General features: G+C 42.0%; 1 protein-coding gene across 1 annotated transcript in view; it reads left to right on the forward strand.

Annotated features, from left to right (window-relative positions):
* Nucleotides 1-3,787: 3,787 nt before the first annotated feature.
* The window catches only part of LOC101603037 (zinc finger protein 426-like), a 77,659-nt gene continuing 64,158 nt past the window's right edge, over nucleotides 3,788-17,288 (forward strand). Inside the window, exon 1 of the mRNA XM_045143618.1 lies at nucleotides 3,788-3,862. The gene's annotated coding sequence lies outside the window, so the exon portion shown is untranslated. The remainder of the gene's footprint in view (nucleotides 3,863-17,288) is intronic.

Here is a 17,288-nt window from a genome sequence, read left to right on the forward strand (position 1 = left end):
TGATGGCCTGGGTTTGATTCCCATAAGAATAGATGCACCAAGTGGCACATGCATCGTTTGCAGTGGCAGATGTGGTGGCACACATCTGTAATCCCAGTACTTAGGGGGTGGGGGCAGGAGAATCAGGAATTTAAAGCCAGCATTAGTTACATAGTTCTGGACTCCCTAACTCCATCCTCACCACCTCCCCCCCCCCCAAATAAAATCCCTTCTTTGAAAGTTAATACTTTAGCATGCTGAGTAATAGGTTTATCATGAGTTAAGGCAGAGGGTTTAGCTTTGTGGTGTAGTGCTTGCCTAGCATGTAGAACTGGATTTAATCCTCAGCACTGGAAAAACAAAAGCTAATTTATTTTCTCGCATTTCTGGGGCTTGAGGCCTGAGATAAAAAATACCAGCATGTTTGACTTGTGGTGAGGATTCTCTTCCTAGCATGCAGTTGCCTCATTTTTCACATGATAAAGACTGAGAACAGGTCTTCCTCTTCTGATAAAAGTCACAGACATACAGCAAAGTTATAAAGATACTGTCTTCACAATCATACTGCAGTTTAGGTGTAATGGAATTTTGTGCATCAGTGTGGGGCACTTAATTATAGGTTCTTTTGGTTTCCCAGACAGGCAATCATATCTGTAGATAATGACTGTATTCTTTTCCGCTTCAGTTGTTTATAGTATGATGTCCAGCATAACAGTAAAAATAATAAAAGCATCTTCCTTTTTTTGAAAATTCTGAGATACATTCTCAGTCATGCTGACTTGCTTATTGGCAGTGTTTTTGTTTTTTGTTTAGTTTTTTTTGAGACGGAGACAGACACACACACACACACACACAGAGACAGACAAGATAGAAAAGGCATGACAGGGCCTTTCAGCTGCTGTGAATGAACTCCAGATACGTGGGCCCCCTTGTGTGCATGTGCAACATTGCACACTTGCATTACTTTTTCCTCTGGCTATATGTGGGACCTGGAGATTCCAACAAGCATTCTTAGACTTGGAAGGCAAGCACCTTAGCCACTAAGCCCTGGCAGTGTCTTTTACTTAACCCAGTTTTTACATAAAGATTTTGTGGTATTTCATACTTTCTGAGACAGAATTCCTCTTGGGTTTATTGCTTTCCTTCCATTCTTTGTGATAATATTCACTAATGTGATGCAAGTACCTAGAATTGCAGTTGGCCCATACCTCCCACTGCATCTTTGAATGAGTGAAAGTACTCTCATTGTAGTTACTTATGAATGATTTGTTGGTTTTTACATGTTGCCCTTGCATTCCTAGATACTCAATATGAATATTGGGATCATTTTTGTTTTGTGAGATGTTGGGGATCAAGGCTAAGGCCTTGAACATGCTTGGCAAGTCCTCTACCACTGAGCTGCAACCCTAGCCTAATGGATCATTTTTAATACTGATATGTTTGAATGGCATTGGCATAGTTTTTTTTATGTAAGAAAATACAAGGTTGGGATTCAATCCTCAGCACCACCAAAATAAAAATTTTTAAATGAGCTGGTACTTAGATACAGGTTATAAATGTCATAGACTGCATTGAGGTGTGTCCCTACTTTTCTAAATTCTTAACCTGTTCACTTGTTGAATTATCTTGATCTAGAGTAATTGTTACTGTTTTAGGTACCCATTTTCTATAATGACTTTAAGCTGCTCAATTTCATGTTTGTAGGACACCTAAGGGTTTCTATTATCTTAAACATTTATTTTTCTAGGCATGTTTTATTCCTGGCTGTGTAATTAAAATGAATCTCTCTTGTATTCTACAATGATTTCTTTGTGCATTCTTTCCCTTAAATTAATTTTGATAAAGTTTCAGTATTGTGATTTCAAAGAATGTCTTGAAAGCCAAGTATGGTGGGGCACACACCTGTAATTCTAGCACGTGGGAGGCAGAAGCTACTTATCCAGATCATGTCTTGAAAAGATAAACAAAAAACAAGTGCACCTAAAGGTGGGGTTGAGGCCTGATAAAGTGATGTGGGAGAAAAATTGTTGTGAAAATTTAAACTTTTAAATATGTTTTGGTTTGGTTTGGTTTTTCGAGGTAGGGTGTTAGCCCAGGCTGATTTGGAATTCACTATGTAGTCTCAGGGTGGCCTCAAACTCACAGCAATACTCCTACCTCTGCTTCCTGAGTGCTGGGATTAAAGGCGTGCACTACCACGCCTGGCTTAAATATGATTTTTATTCTATTCATTCTAGTATATATTTACATAGCAATATTAGCTTTCTTTTTCTTATGTATTTGTAGTTTTATTTTTTGGTGCTAGGATTCAAACCTAAGACTTTGCACATGCTAAAATATGTTCTACCACATCCAACCCAGCCCTAGATATGTCTGTTTATACATACTTTAGTTGGCGTTCAAAAACTGAATAATTGAAATATCCCAGCTAATACTTATTTTGCTTTGAACATTTAGTCCATTTGAATATGTGTAATGTAATTAGTAACAAATTTGGATTAATTCCTATTATTTTGTCTTTTCTGTATTAGTTGCATGTGCTTTGTATTGATGTTTTTCATGGAAATTATTTTACTCTTGATGCTTGAAATTTATATTTTTGTTGCTACTCTACAACATTAAACTCAGTTTAAAATTTTGCCTTGTTAATGCCATTTCTTTCTAACCAGCTAGACTTCATGCACCTCCTAAGCGTCTCATTTGCAGGCACCTGTATCTTCACACAAATGGGCAGAGTGGGCTGCTTTAAACCACGACCCCAGTACATCCTGTATTACAGCCATAAATTCATTCATTTGTATTCATTCTGTCTCTCCTTCCTTTCCCTTCTTTCTTTCTTTTTATTTTCTTTTGCACTCTAGCTGAGGTTGACCTGGAACTCGTTATGTAAATCAGGCTGTCCTGGAATTTCTGGCAATCCTCCTACCTTAGCCTCCCTAGTGTTGAGGTTTCAAGGTGTGAGGCACCACAGCTGGCTGGAGCCATTAATTATAAATTCTTTGAAGCTACATTGGAAGTTGGAGTCTGTCTCCTTTCACTTGCTCCGGCCCAGCAGAAGTCAGAACAGTTCCTAGAGGTTTCTAATAATGACTATAGTTTTCAGCTATTAAGTGTTGGGATTGTTAAAAGTAAAATTCAACTGACAGCATTAGCCAGTAACTAGTTTTCATTAATATGTCAGGAGACCCTCCATATCCAACAGTGCATTTTCCCTGTAACCTGAAACGAAGAAACCAGGATTTGAGCTCATTTTCTTATTTGGGAGCCTGGGGCAGTCAGCAGAACTGTGAGGCTACAAAAACAACTGCTAGGGAAAGATGCAAATAGCTTGCCAAATTTAAGTAAAAGCCACCTAGCAATTATTTTAGTTAATTATTAGCCCTTCTCAGATTCCTTCCATTGGCTCTAGAACCTGGTAGGATGGGCGGGGGTAGGGTTCATTGGAAAGTCCTCAGAATAGTGGTGAACTGTAAGTGATTCAATGCCTCCGCGGAGAATTGAATGTCGCGCCATGGAGACTGAATGGATTCCTGCTGTGTTCTGTAGTTGGCCAGAGTAATGGCTTTAGAAAGTGGGGGAAGGAGACTGGTATGAACGTGGGGTGAATGGCCACTGTAAGCCTTGCCATTCGACCGTGTAGGGTCTGGTTACGCCGGTCCTTTGAGGCTGGGGCTCCCGCTTCTAAACCGACTTCAAGCTCGGCCACATGGAATTTCTGCCACGAGCAGCGCCATACCCCTCAGGCCCCAGCACGCCGCGACGCCGTGCGCCGGACCAGACGGAGTGCGGAAGTGACGTATCGGCCGGCCGCCGTCATTTCCGGCCCTGGCTGTACTAGGCGGAGTGGGTTTCAAGTTCGGAGGTGTGAGGGGCGGTAGTCGAGGTAGGTTCCGCTTTGCGTGACTGCCTGTGGGCAGGGGCGGTTGAAGCGCGGCCCGGAAGCTGTCTTAGGTCGCTGCGCTCCGCCTCTGCAACAGCTGCCAAAGCAGTTCTTGTGGGATTTTGTTTTTTTCATCAGGAGGAAACGAATTTCCGTTTTTGAAGTCGCAGTGTCCATAGACTTGGAGAGTCCAGCGCCTCTGGTGAGCACTTAGTGAAAGGTTACTGAAGAAAGGGCCTCTTGGGGGGAAAAAAACAATAGAACCGAATGTTTCAGCGCAGAATTTTGACTCTGCCATACTGGATTTTTTTTATTGTGGCCATTAGTTTCAGATAGAAAAAGATACTTTGCTAGATGCACATCTTTATGTGAATTTAAACGATGGTAGATCTCAAGTCTCTACTTAACGAAGAATGGTGAGCTGTTTTCTCCATCTAAAGTTCCTAGGTCTGCATCTGTCTCCCTCCCACCCCGTGCTGGTGGCCAAACCTAGAGCCTTGTGTATACTGGGCATATTTTCTTTATCTAAGGTTCTTCTGGCTGGGGAGATGGCACAGCGGTTAAAGCGCTTGCTAGAAAAGTCAAATGACTCAGGTTTGATCCCCCACATCTCATGTAAAGCCAAATGCGCTTCGTTTGCAGTGGCTGGAGGCCATGGTGTTCTCTGTCTCTGTCTCTTGCTCTCATAAAGTAAATTTAAACAATAAAGTTCTTTGGGCTGGGAAGATGGCTCAGTGATTAAAGGCTCTTTCTTGCGAAGCCTGCTGGCCCCTGTTCAATTCATTAGGCTTGTAAAGCCAGATGCACAAAGGGGTGCATGTGTCTGGAGTTTTTCAGCAGCAAGAAGTTGTGTTGTGTGCCCATACCCTCCCTCTCTCAAATAAATAATCAATTTCAAAATACTTGTATGCATAAAGTTCTTTGACCAGTACATCACCACAACACTATAAACATGGGCCACCAGGAACAAAAATGGGCAGATTTATTTTTAAAAGTTATAGAATTAGCTATTAATGGGACTGTTTGATTATTATACTTTTTCCCTCACACTTTCTTTTATTTATTTTTTATTTTTTATGACAGCTTCCATAATTGTAAACAATATCCCTTGGTAATTTCCTCCCTCTCCCCACTTTCCCCTTTGAAACTCCACTCTCCATCATATCTTTCCCCCTCTCAATTAGTCATTCTTTTATTTGACGTCATGATCTTTTCTTCCTATTATGATGGTCTTGTGTAGGTAGTGTCAAGTACTGTGAGGTCATAGATATCCAGGCCATTTTGTGTCTGGAGGAACACGTTGTAAGGAGTCCTTTCTTTTGGATTTTACATTCTTTCTGCCACCTCTTCCACAATGGGCCCTGAGTCTTGGAAGGCGTAATAGAGATAGTTCCGAGCAGAGCACTTCTCTGTCACTTCTTCTCAGCACTGTGGTGCTTTCTGAGTCATCCCAACGTCACTGTCTTCTGAAAAGAGAAGCTTCTCTAACCAAAAGTGATAGTAGCATTAATATATGGGTATGAACATTAAGAGAAGTGCTTACTGGGTAGTTTGGTGAGCATAGTATATACATTTAGCCAGACACCAGCAGACATGTCATGACTATTACTGTTGTAGGTTTTCAGTATCAGGGATGTATTCCCTCCCATGGAATGGGTCTCCAGTCCAATCAGATAGTGGTTGGTTTTCCCCCATAACAGACATGCCATTATTTTACCCGTTGGCTCATTTGGCCTGACTGGCCAAATTTAAGGCTTGCAGTGTCCACTGTTCCCTTACATTTTCAATAAGAACATCCAATATCCATTGTAGTAGATTTTCCCATTTGTAGCAAGTAGATAAATATATTGTATAGTGATTTATTTGATAAGAAGTAAAGCAAATAAATAAATAAAATGGGGCTTGTTGGCACATTCCTGTGGGCTGGAGGGATGCCTCCGTGGTTGCTTGTAAAGCCTGTCATTCTGGGTTGAAATCTCCAGTACCCACATCAAGACAGATGCATAAAGTGGCCCATGCCTCTGAAGTTCGTATGCACTGGCAGAAGGCCCTGTTGTGTCCATACACTCTCTCTCTCATCCACTCACTCACTCACTCATTCTCTCTGACTCTGCTTGCAGGGCTGGTGTGGTGGTTTGAGTCAGGTGTTCCCCATAAACTTAGATATGCTGGATGCCAGGTTCCCCAGCTGATGGCAATTGGAAATTAACACTTCCTGCAGGCAGTGTATTGTTGGGGGCGGCCTTATGGGTGTTATAGCCAGTTTCCCCATGCCACTATTAGGCACACTCCTGTTGCTATGGTATACCTTATGTTGGCCAGGGGTTGATGTCCACCTTCTGCTCATGCCGTAGTTTTCCCTGCCATCGTGGAGCTTCCTCTTGAGCCTGTAAGCCAAAATAAGCCTCTTTTTCCCATAAGCTGTTCTTGGTCAGGTGATCTCTACCAGCAATGCGAACCTGACTGCAACAGTAAAGTGGTACTGAGGAGTGGAATTGCTGCTAGACACCTGACTGTGTGGCTTTGGCCTTTTGGAGGTAATTTTCAAGAAGAATGTGGAAGGATTTGAAACCTTGGCCTGAGAGATGCCTTGCAGTGCTGTAAATACTGCTTGATTGACTATTCTGGTCGGAGCTGCAAGACCTGAATGCAGGAAGAACTATGGACTGTGAGGTTTGGTTTATGAGGGTGAGAAAGAGCTTTGCTTGCACTGGGATAGCAGTTTGTGTGAGAAGCTTGCTCTTATGCCCATGTCCTGAGAAGCTGTGCAGGGTTGCTTTGTGTAGAAATGAAATGAGCAGAGGGATATGGCACGGAAAGAAAAATGTTTGGGTGAAATGTTGCACATTCAGCTGCAATTGAGAGACTACAACTTTTCAGATTGGATCAGCTGATCTGCACTGGGGCAACAGGAAGAATGTAGACTCTTTTGGAGGGACCTGAGTGCTGAAGTAGTATCCTGTTCTTCAAAGTCTGCTTTATTCCTCCTTGGCTTAACAAACTGACACCCTACCTGGTATTGTGGAGTATAAGAAATGCAGGAAAGAGGATCATTGAGTTTGCAACACAGTTTTGTGTTTTGGAAATGGCTAAGGGCAGTGTGAAGCAGGTTTGTTGGATGCCTGCATGGAGACCTAATGGGGCCACGAGAATGAACCATAGATTGCAGTGGATGTGCCAGGACCATGAGATGGCTGCTAAGGAAAGCTGCCGGCCCTGAAGAAGTTTTCCAGGACTGTGAGTAGCCTAGCTGGAGGGGCGGAATTGGAATGACAGAGACTTATTGCTGGTTAGAATTATTGGAGTTGGAGATTTATCAGTGGCTAGAGTTGTTGGACTTGAAGTTACAGAATTTGATGTTTGCCCTGGTTGTTTTAAATCTTTTATTGGTTGAATATTTCTTTGCTATGCCCAGTGCCATCTTTTGCAGTGTGAGTATTTTGTCTGTGCTGTTATGTTTTTTTTTTTGGGGGGGGTTTTTTTTTTTTGTTTTTTTTTGTGGGGGCGGAGGTTTTGGTTATTATGGCTCAGTTAAAAGATCTTAGACTGTGGGGATGTTTGAACATCATTACAACTGATAAAAACTATTGGGGACTTTTAAAGTTGGATTAATGCATTGCATCTTACATCATGGATGGTTATGGAGGCCAGGTCGGAATGTGGTGGTTTGAGTCAGGTGTCCTCCATAAACTTAAGTGTCCTGGATGCTAGGTTCCCCAGCTGATGGCAATTGGAAATTAACGCTTCCCAGAGGCAGTGTATTGTTGGGGTGGTCTTATGGGTGTTATAGCCAGTTTCCTCATGCCTGTGTTTGGCACAATCTCCTGTTGCTGTGGTCTACCTTATGTTGGCCAGGGGGTGATGTCCACCCTCTGCTCATGCCATTGTTTTCCCCTGTCATTGTGGAGCCTCTCCTCGAGCCTTAAGCCAAAATAAACCTCTTTTTCCCACAAGCTGTTCTTGGTTGGGTGATTTCTACCAGCAGTGTGAACCTGACTGCAACAGCTGGAATATATTCAGTGGTAGAGGACATGCCTAGCATGCATGAGGCATTTGGTATATTTCTCAGCTCCACAGGGGAAAAAAAAGTACAATATATCTACTCTGTGAAAAATGCAAAATTCTCCATATTGTATAAAATAAGAGGAATGTGAGTGTTTTGAGGGGATCCATTCAAGTCTGTGTTTTTAAGGCAGAGGTCTTACTATAGCTCAGTCTGGCCTCAGTCTCATGGCTGTCATCCTATAGTAGCCTACTGAGTTCTGGAATTAAAGGCTCATTCACGATTTCTAAATTGCACTGACTGTGAAAGCACACACACATTTGTAATCCCAGCAATTAGGACGCAGAGGCAGGAGAATCACTGCAAGTTTAAAGGTATCCTGGCAACACAGTGAATTCCAGGTCAGCAAGACCCCATCTCAAAATCAGACAGGTTTTACATTATACTATTTATATGCCATAACATTTGTGGGCAAGCTGCTACATACTGAGTGAAACAGACACAGCTTACTTTTCTTTTAAAAAGTGTTTGCTAGGCTGGAGGGATGGCTTAGAGGTTAAGGTATTTGCCTGCAAAGCCAAAGGAACCAGGTTCGATTCCCCAGGACCCATGTTAGCCAGATGCACAAGGTGGAGCATGTGTCTGGAGTTCGTTTACAGTGGCTGGAGGTCTTGGTGTGACCATTCTTTCTCTCTCTCCCTTTCTCTATCTGCCTCTTCTTCAAATAAATAAATAAATAATTTAAAAAAATAAAAAAAATAAAAAGTGTTTGCCTTTATTTTTGCATGTGTATGTGTGTGGATTGTGCATATGCATGTGGAGGCCAAAGCCTGGCTTTTGTGTGGGTGCTAGGGATCCAAACTTGGGTCCTCATGCTTGTGTGTCAAGGACTTTACCTACTGATCTGTCTCTCCAGTTTTCTTTTTCTTTCTTTCCCTTTTTTTTTTTTTTTTTTTTTTGAGACAGGATCTTATGTATCTTAAGCTGACTTCAAACTTGCTATTTGTTGAGGTTGGTATTGAACTCCTGATCCTCCTGCCTTTACCTCCCAGGTGCTGGGATTACAGATGGGCAGGCACAGCTCTCTCCCAATAAACCCTTGTGCTATAGTTTTCTAAAGCCTGGCCCCCTAGTAAAGACTTCAAAAGATGATTTGTAAGGTAATTTATAGGTGACGTGTACTTCACTTCTATTTTACTAGGAAGGCATCCATATGTATGTCCTATGATGCTAATTTTGATACTTGCTTAAGGGCCTGGTTATTACAGCACTACATTTTAAGAATTTATTTCTATTATTTTTCCTATGCTGGAGATCAGACCCAGGGATCCCAACACTCTATTTTAAAGGTATTTGTTTTTGAATAAGAAAATAATCTGTAGGCTGCTACTTTGACTAGGGGGATGTTTTGTTCTCCAACACTCATTTCAACCAGTTTTTAGAATAAGTAAGCTGCAGTGAATAAATGTTTGGACATGTTTGCTTAGTTTTCATATTTTTAGAGATGCATTTTCAGGGTAAGACTTTAAACTTGTGTGTTCTATAAGAAATTGTACTCCCCCAGCCTTGTCATCAAGATAGCAAATGACAGATCACCTACTGGGCTATCTAAGAAACAGACTGTCTCAGATACTGAGCCACTGCGACCCTCCTTACCCAGCTTCCCATAATAATCTGGGATATATATATATGTGTGTGTGTGTGTGTGTGTGTGTGTATGTATGTACATATATATATATATGATAAACTTTGCATGGGTGTTAAGGCCTGAGATAGTTTGGAACCAAATTTAGGTCCTCTCATAAATACTATCTGTAGGAATAGTGAATTTTCAGTCTCTGTAACCAGATACCAGCATACTCATGGTAGTCATTCCTCTCCCAGACCCTGAAGCTAATGCATGGTATTGTATTGGTGAGCATAGCTGCCTTCCAAACCCTGGAGCTATTCAAGGAGCTCCTTGGGTTTTGCTATGTGAATATCAGTGGAAGTTCATATACTATAAGGCCACTGTTGAACATTATATAAATGGTCCTGCTCTCTTGCAGCTTTTCATTCCTTAGTAATAATGTCCTATTAAGCGATACACTGCAAGAAGCAACACGTACAAACGATAGTTGTCCTTAGCATTGGATGCTGTGGTCCCCCACTTGTCTACTTTTCACATGTATTCTAAACTACTGAACAATTGCTAACCATCTTTTCATTCAGAAGACAAAAGAACAAGAAGGCAGGAAGGTAGAAGAAATGAAAAGAAAAACCAGAACCTCTAGGAATCTCTTGCAACACACAAAGTCTCAGTTAGAATCATTTATGTGTGCTGGGCATAAGACCCTAAGTTCAATTTCCAGCACTACCAAAAAAATAAGTTAAAAAACCATAAATGCCTCTAATGTACTATTCAGCCTTAATGGAACACTCCCTTTTAACTTTTTCTTAAACTTATTTATTTTTTATTAACAACTTCCATGATTGTAAACAATATCCCATGGTAATGCCCTCCTTCCCCTCCCAACTTTCCCCTTTGAAACTCCATTCTCTATCATATCCTCGCCCCCTCTCAAGCAGTCTCTTTTTTTAAAATTTTTTTAATTTATTTATTTGAGAGTGACAGACACAGAGAGAAAGACAGATAGAGAGGGAGAGAGAGAATGGGCGCGCCAGGGCCTCCAGCCTCTGCAAACAAACTCCAGACGCGTGCGCCCCCTTGTGCATCTGGCTAACGTGGGACCTGGGGAACTGAGCCTCGAACTGGGGTCCTTAGGCTTCACAGGCAAGTGCTTAACCACTAAGCCATCTCTCCAGCCCAAGCAGTCTCTCTTTTATTCTGATGTCTTGATCGTTGCCTCCTATTATGATGATCTTGTGTAGGTAGTGTCAGGCACTGTGTGGTCATGTATATCCAGGCCATTTTGTGTCTGGAGGAGCACATTATATGGAGTCTTACCCTTCTTTTTGTTCTTACATTCTTTCCACCACCTCTTCTTCAGTGGACCCTGAGCCTTGGAAGGTGTGATAAAGAATTGCAGTGCTGAGCACTCCTCTGTCACTTCTTCCCAGCTCCATGATGCCTTCTGAGTCATCCCAAGGTACCAAAAGTGAGAGTAGCATTAATATATGGGTATGAACATTAAGAAAAGTGCTTACTGGGCAGTTTGATGTGCATAGTATATACGTTTATCCAGACAGCTGCAGACTTTACACCCTTAGGGCTCATGACTACACCTGTTGTAGGTTTTCAGTATCAGGGATGTATTCCTTCCCATGGATCAGTCCTCCAGACCAATTAGAGGGCAGTTGGTTTCCACCACGACAGGCATGCCACTATTGAGTCCACTGTTAAGTATCTTCACTGATGGTTTCTCTGTGTCCCATTGAACTGCATGTAGAATGGCTTCTTCCAGCTTTCTGTCAGCTGGTCTACATGGAGGAGTTTATCAGCTCAGTTCCAACAGGATTTCTCAGTGGCCTTGCAGCCCAAGTATGTGGAGTCTTTAGCTATAGGGTCTTGCCATCTATTCCGGGTGTTTAACTAAGAGCCTCGGCAATGGGCTGGAATGTTTTGGAGGCATGAGGGACTTCCCTGTCCAGCAACTCACTGGAAGCTATCCCATGCCTGGCACTGAAAATTTTCTAGTAACCATCTACGGCTTCTGAGTGTTCCATTGTCCACAAATGTAGTTTTCTGTATGATTTATTTATATCCCCTTAGATTTTGATTAGCCCTCCCTCCACCTTTCCTTTACTCAATCTCTTCCCCTGACCTCACTTAGGCCTTTTCACCCCCATTAATCTATTCTTCTACTTACATAAACAATACCATCCTATTAAGTTATCTCCTCCCTTCCTTTCTATTCCATTGGTATCTCTTTTCTAGCTTACTAGCCTTTGCTACTGAGTTTTCTTCCTACTCACACAGAACACTTTTTCAGTTTTTAAAATACACTCGGGCTCTTGGGAAGAGGCATTGGGAGAACTTTTATGTCTCTGATAGGTCTTGTATAATCATTTGAGAACCATAATTATCTCATACCTTTTCAAATTCTACTAAAACCCTAAATCTATATTTAAAAGTGTGTGTGTGTGTGTGTGTGTGTGCATGAGTGTGTGTATGTGTGTGTATCACAAAATAGGGGACTAAAATGAAGGTGACAGTGACACAGTAAGTGGTGAAAAGACAAATTTGGCACATTTTCTTTCATGGAATATATTACATATGCAAATATAACATGAAAGCAGAAGCGGAACTATTTGAGGAGAGTAAGGGAAGGGGGAATAGTGGGTAATGAGAGGTGTGAATGTGAGCAAAGCACGATGATATGCATGAATGAAAATGCCATAATGAAGCCCATTGTTTTGTATGGTAATTGAAAAAAGACAGGATCCAAATAATGCTCTAACAACATTAGCTTGTCCATTCGTAACCTGCTTGTGTAGTAAACTTTTCATTATACTCACTTCTCAAAAGGGCTAGAGGAAAGAGGACATATCCTCATGTTAGGTCCTCAGAGAAAGCAGATTCTTATATGGTATGTCACCCACTTGAACCTGACCTTCTCCCCAAACAAAATCTTGTCCTGTGTCTTTAATAGTGTTCTACATATTTTAATTTGTTTATAATCTGGAGACCCACATCGCTGTGACTGGGTATATACTTGGAAAGGCTATGGCAGTCCCTATATTCCATGAGTTTAGAATAGCATAGAATCTCATGGCTAGAGTGGGATATGGTGGCACATGTCTGTAATCCTAGCCTTCGGTAGGCTAAGGCAGTAGAATTGCAAGATTTCATCCATGTCCCATTGTGTATTTGTCATACAAGTTCCTATGGTTCTTTTCTTACTGGGTACTTCCCTCTATCATCTGAAGTTTGCTGAGAAAAATCGGCAATTCCATAGTACCTCTTATCCACAAGAAGGTACTTTTCTAAGACTAGCAGTGGATGCTTTGAACTGGATAATACAAAATTGTATATATAATATGTTTTTTCCTAAACATCTTATTATGTATCTGATTATAAGTTAAGTATAGTAAGATTACCAGCAATAATAAATAAATGCAAAAATTATCCTAGAATGCTATAATAAAGACAATGTTGATATGGCCTCTCAAAATATCTTATTGTCCTATAGTCACTTCTTTTTTCAGATTAGTTGGTCATGAGTAGCATATTGGCAAGTAAAATAAAAAGGATTACTGCATTTGATTCTATGTGAATATGAGTGCCATGGGCATAGCACAATCAACATTGACAGCAGTTCAACACTTTTGTTAAAAATCACATTATTGGGCTGGAGAGATTTCTCAATGATTACAGCACTTGGCTATAAAGCCTAGCAACCCAGATTTAATTCCCAGTACTCAAGTAAAACCAAATGCACAAAGTGACACATGCATCTGGAGTTTGTTTGCAGCAGCTGGAGGCCTCGAACTTATTTATTTATTGATTGATTTTTCAAATTTTTATTAACAACTTCCATGATTATAAAAACAGCCCATGGTAATAACCTCCTTCCCCCCACTTTCCCCGTTGAAACTCCATTATCCATCATATCTCCTCCCCATCTCAATCAGTCTCTCTCTTATTTTGATGTTATGATATTTTCCTCCAGTTATGATGATCTTGTATAGGTAATGTCAGGCACTGTATGGTCATAGATATCCAGGCCATTTTGTGTCTGGGGGAAGCATGTTGTAAGGAGTCTTACCCTTCCTTTGGCTCTTAGATTCTTTCTGCCACCTCTTCTGCATTAGACCCTGAGCCTTGGAAGGTTTGATAGAGATATTACAGTACTGAGCACTCTGGTCACTTCTTTCCAGCACCATGATACCTTCTGAGTCATCCCAAGGTCACTGCATTCTGAAAAGAGAAGATTCTCTACCAAAAGGGTATGCACATTAAGAGAAGTGCTTACTGGGCAGTTTGATAAGCATAGTATATACATTTAGCCAGAAAGCCACAGACATTACACCCCTAGGCTCATGACTACCCCTGTTTTAAGTTTTCAGTATCAGGGATCTAATCCCTCCCATGAAGTGGGCCTCCAGTCCAATTAGAGGGCATTTGGTTTCCACCATGACAGATGTGCCACTGTTGTACCCGTTGGCTCATTTGGCCTAGCTGGCCAAATATAAGGCTTGCAGTGTCCACTGTTGAGTATCTTCACTGGTGATTTCTCTTTCTCCCATTGAACTGCATGTAGAATGGTTTCTTCCAGCTTTCTGTCAGCTGGTCTACATGGAGGAGGTTATCAGCACAGTTCCAGCAGGATTTCTCAGTTGGGTTTGATAATGTGCACTGTAATCTCAGTACTGAGAAGGTAGAGACAGGCACATCCCTGGGGCTCACTGTACAGACATAGTCTACTTGGTTGAATGACTTTATCTCAGGGACTTAGAGAGATGCCTCAGCAGTTAAAGGCACTTGCTTGTAAAGAATGCCAGCTAAGATTCAATTCCATAGCTCCCTCATAAAGCCAGGGGAGCATTCATCTGCAGCAGCAACAGACCATGATGTGTACATACCCAAACACATGTAATTTTGCCTTAAGGACTCTGTCTTTAGGGCTGGGGAGATTGCTCAGTGGTTAAAGGCACTTGCTTGCAAAGCTTGGTGACCTGGGTTCAATTCCCTAGTACTCACCTAAGTCCAAACACACAAAATGGTGCATTTGTCTGGAATTTGCAGTGGCAAGAGGCCCTGGTACTATCATATTCTCTCTCAAATAAAAATATTTAAAAAGAAAATACCCCATCTTTAAAAAGGTAGATGGTGGGATGGAGAGATGGTCTAGCAGTTAAGGCACTTGCCTGTGAAACCTGGGGACCCAGGTTCGATACCCCAGTACCTATGTAAGCCAGATGCACAATATGATGCATGTGTCTGGAGTTCTTTTACAGTCCCTGGTGCACCATTCTTTCCCCCCTCTCTCTTTCTCTCAATAAGTAAAATAAATAAATAAAGTTTAAAAAGGTAGTTGGTGCTTGTGGTAGTTTGATTTAGGTATCCCCCATAAACTTAGGCGTTATGAATGCAAGGTTCCCAGCTGATGGAGATTTGGGAATTAACCCTTCCTAGATGCAGTGTATTGTTGGAGGCGTGCTCTACGGGTATTATAGCCAATTTCCCCTTGCCAGCATTTGTCACACTCTCCTGTGGTGTTGTCCACCTGATGTTGGTGAGGAGCTGATGTCCACCCTCTTTTCATGCCATCATTTCCCCCTGCCATCATGGAGCCAAAATAAACCTTCCACCCCACTACACACACAAGCTGCTCTGGGTTGGGTGATTTCTACCAGCAATGGGAACAGTGCTTGAGGAGGGACACCTGAGGTTGTCTTCTGGCCTTCACATACATGCACATGCATGTGCACCCATACAGATGCATACACAAAATTACATCCTAAATGCCACCCAATACCTTTCAGTGGTCCTTTAAAATCATTGGATGTGATCTGCTAATATAATGTCACTACAAGTCTCTAGTCCATATTGAATGGCTAGTAAAGGAGTTCAGGACTATTCACCAAGTGTTACAGTTCGGTTGATGTTGCTGGCAGAAAATGTCCAACAAAGAGCAGCTTTTTGGAGGAAAGGGTTTATTTTGGCTTACAGACTCCAGGGGAAGCTCCATGATGATAAGGAAAACAGTGAGCAGAGGGTAGACATCACATCCTAGACAACAGCAGCAGGAGAGTGTGCTAAACACTGGCAAGGGGAACCTGGCTGTAACAACCATAAGCCCATTCCCAATAATACACTGCCTCCAGGAGGCTCCAATTACCAAATTGCTACCAGCTGGGAGCCTAGCATTCCAAACACAAATTTATGAAGGACACCTTAATCAACCACCACACCAGGGAAGGAGAGATTGTGCCATTCAAGCTACATCCTGGTGTACATTTCTTTATCCAGTCACATACCAAGCTATTGAAATAGGCTAAAAGGTAAAGATGCTTCATAACAATACCAACATTTTCTTTCTTTTTTTGATTTTTTTTTGTTTATTTATATTTATTTATTTAAGAGCAATAGAGAGAGAAAGAGGCAGACAGAGAGAGAGAGAATGGGTGCACCAGGGCCTCCAGCCACTGCAAATGAACTCCAGACATGTGCACCCCCTTGTGCATCTGGCTAACGTGGGTCCTGGGGAATCGAGCCTTGAACCGGGGTCCTTAGGCTTCACAGGCAAGCACTTAACTACTAAGCCACCTCTGCATCCCAATACTAACATTTTCAACAGATGACATTGGCCAAGTGGTTACAAGCATTCCAGAGGCTGGGAGGATAGAGTTCAAGGCCAGCCTGGACTATGTAGCAAGACCCTATTTCAAAAACAAATGTTAAGGCTGGGTGTGGTGGCACATACCTTTAATCCCAGCATTTGGGAGTCAGAAGTAGTAGGATTGTCATGAGTTTGAGCCCACCTTGAGACTACGCAGTGAATTCCAGGCCATCCTGGGCTAGGGTGAAACCCTATGTTGGAAACAACAACAACAAAACGCTATGGCTGGAGAGATGGCTTAGTGGCTAAGGCGCTTGCCTATGAAGCCTAAGGATCCATGTTTGATCTCTCTCCAGATCCCATGTAAGCCAGATGCACAAAGGTGACACAAGCACAAAGTCACACATGCTCACTAGGTAGCACAAGCATGTATTCGATTGCAGTTTGATTATAGTGGCTAGAAGCCCTAGTGTGCCAATTCTCTCTCTCTTTCTCTCTTAAAAAATAAAATAAAACAAACTTACATTGGATTCAGAAATGCCTGATTTGTTTTCTTGGATATTGATGGGAAAGTAGAGTGTCTGGTTATGAACTGGATTCCAAACCCTTATCATATGCCCATCCTAGTTGTGGTTTGGTTAGGTTGTGTTGCCTTGTTGAGACAGGGTCTTATAAAATCCAGGCTGGCTTTGAGCTCAGTGTAGCTGAGAATGACTTTGAATTCCTGATCCTGCCTCCACCTCCCAAGTATTGTGTGTCACTGTGCCTAGCTCCCTAATTGTTAGAACTATAAAAGTTTACCAGTGTGAGTCAAGTCCACTCAGTTTTTTCTCTCCATAACACAAGTGACAGGTGTTACCATTCACAATTTGTATTACTAAAAATATTGAGATGGGGCTGGGTAGATGCTGGGCTCCTCCCCGGTGGATAGGTAGTGCTGAGGAGGGACCAGGCCTACTGGTTCCTCCCAAGGGGTTGAGGAAGAAGGGTGAACGTCAGATGACTCAGAACCTCTCCTAGTCACCGAAGAAAAACCACACTGAGTCAGGAGTCTTGTCGAAGCAGGAACTCACTTTATTGTTACAGGCGGTGCGATATAATGTTGGGAACAAAGGTGAAGATTCTAGGATGGGTGGGAGAAGTAAGGGCCAATAGTAAACCGCAACCTTTGAGGTGATTGGTCCTAAGCACGTGTGTGGGA

Source organism: Jaculus jaculus, chromosome 2 (genome assembly GCF_020740685.1).
Source record: "Jaculus jaculus isolate mJacJac1 chromosome 2, mJacJac1.mat.Y.cur, whole genome shotgun sequence".
In the NCBI taxonomy this organism is placed as follows: domain Eukaryota; kingdom Metazoa; phylum Chordata; class Mammalia; order Rodentia; family Dipodidae; genus Jaculus; species Jaculus jaculus.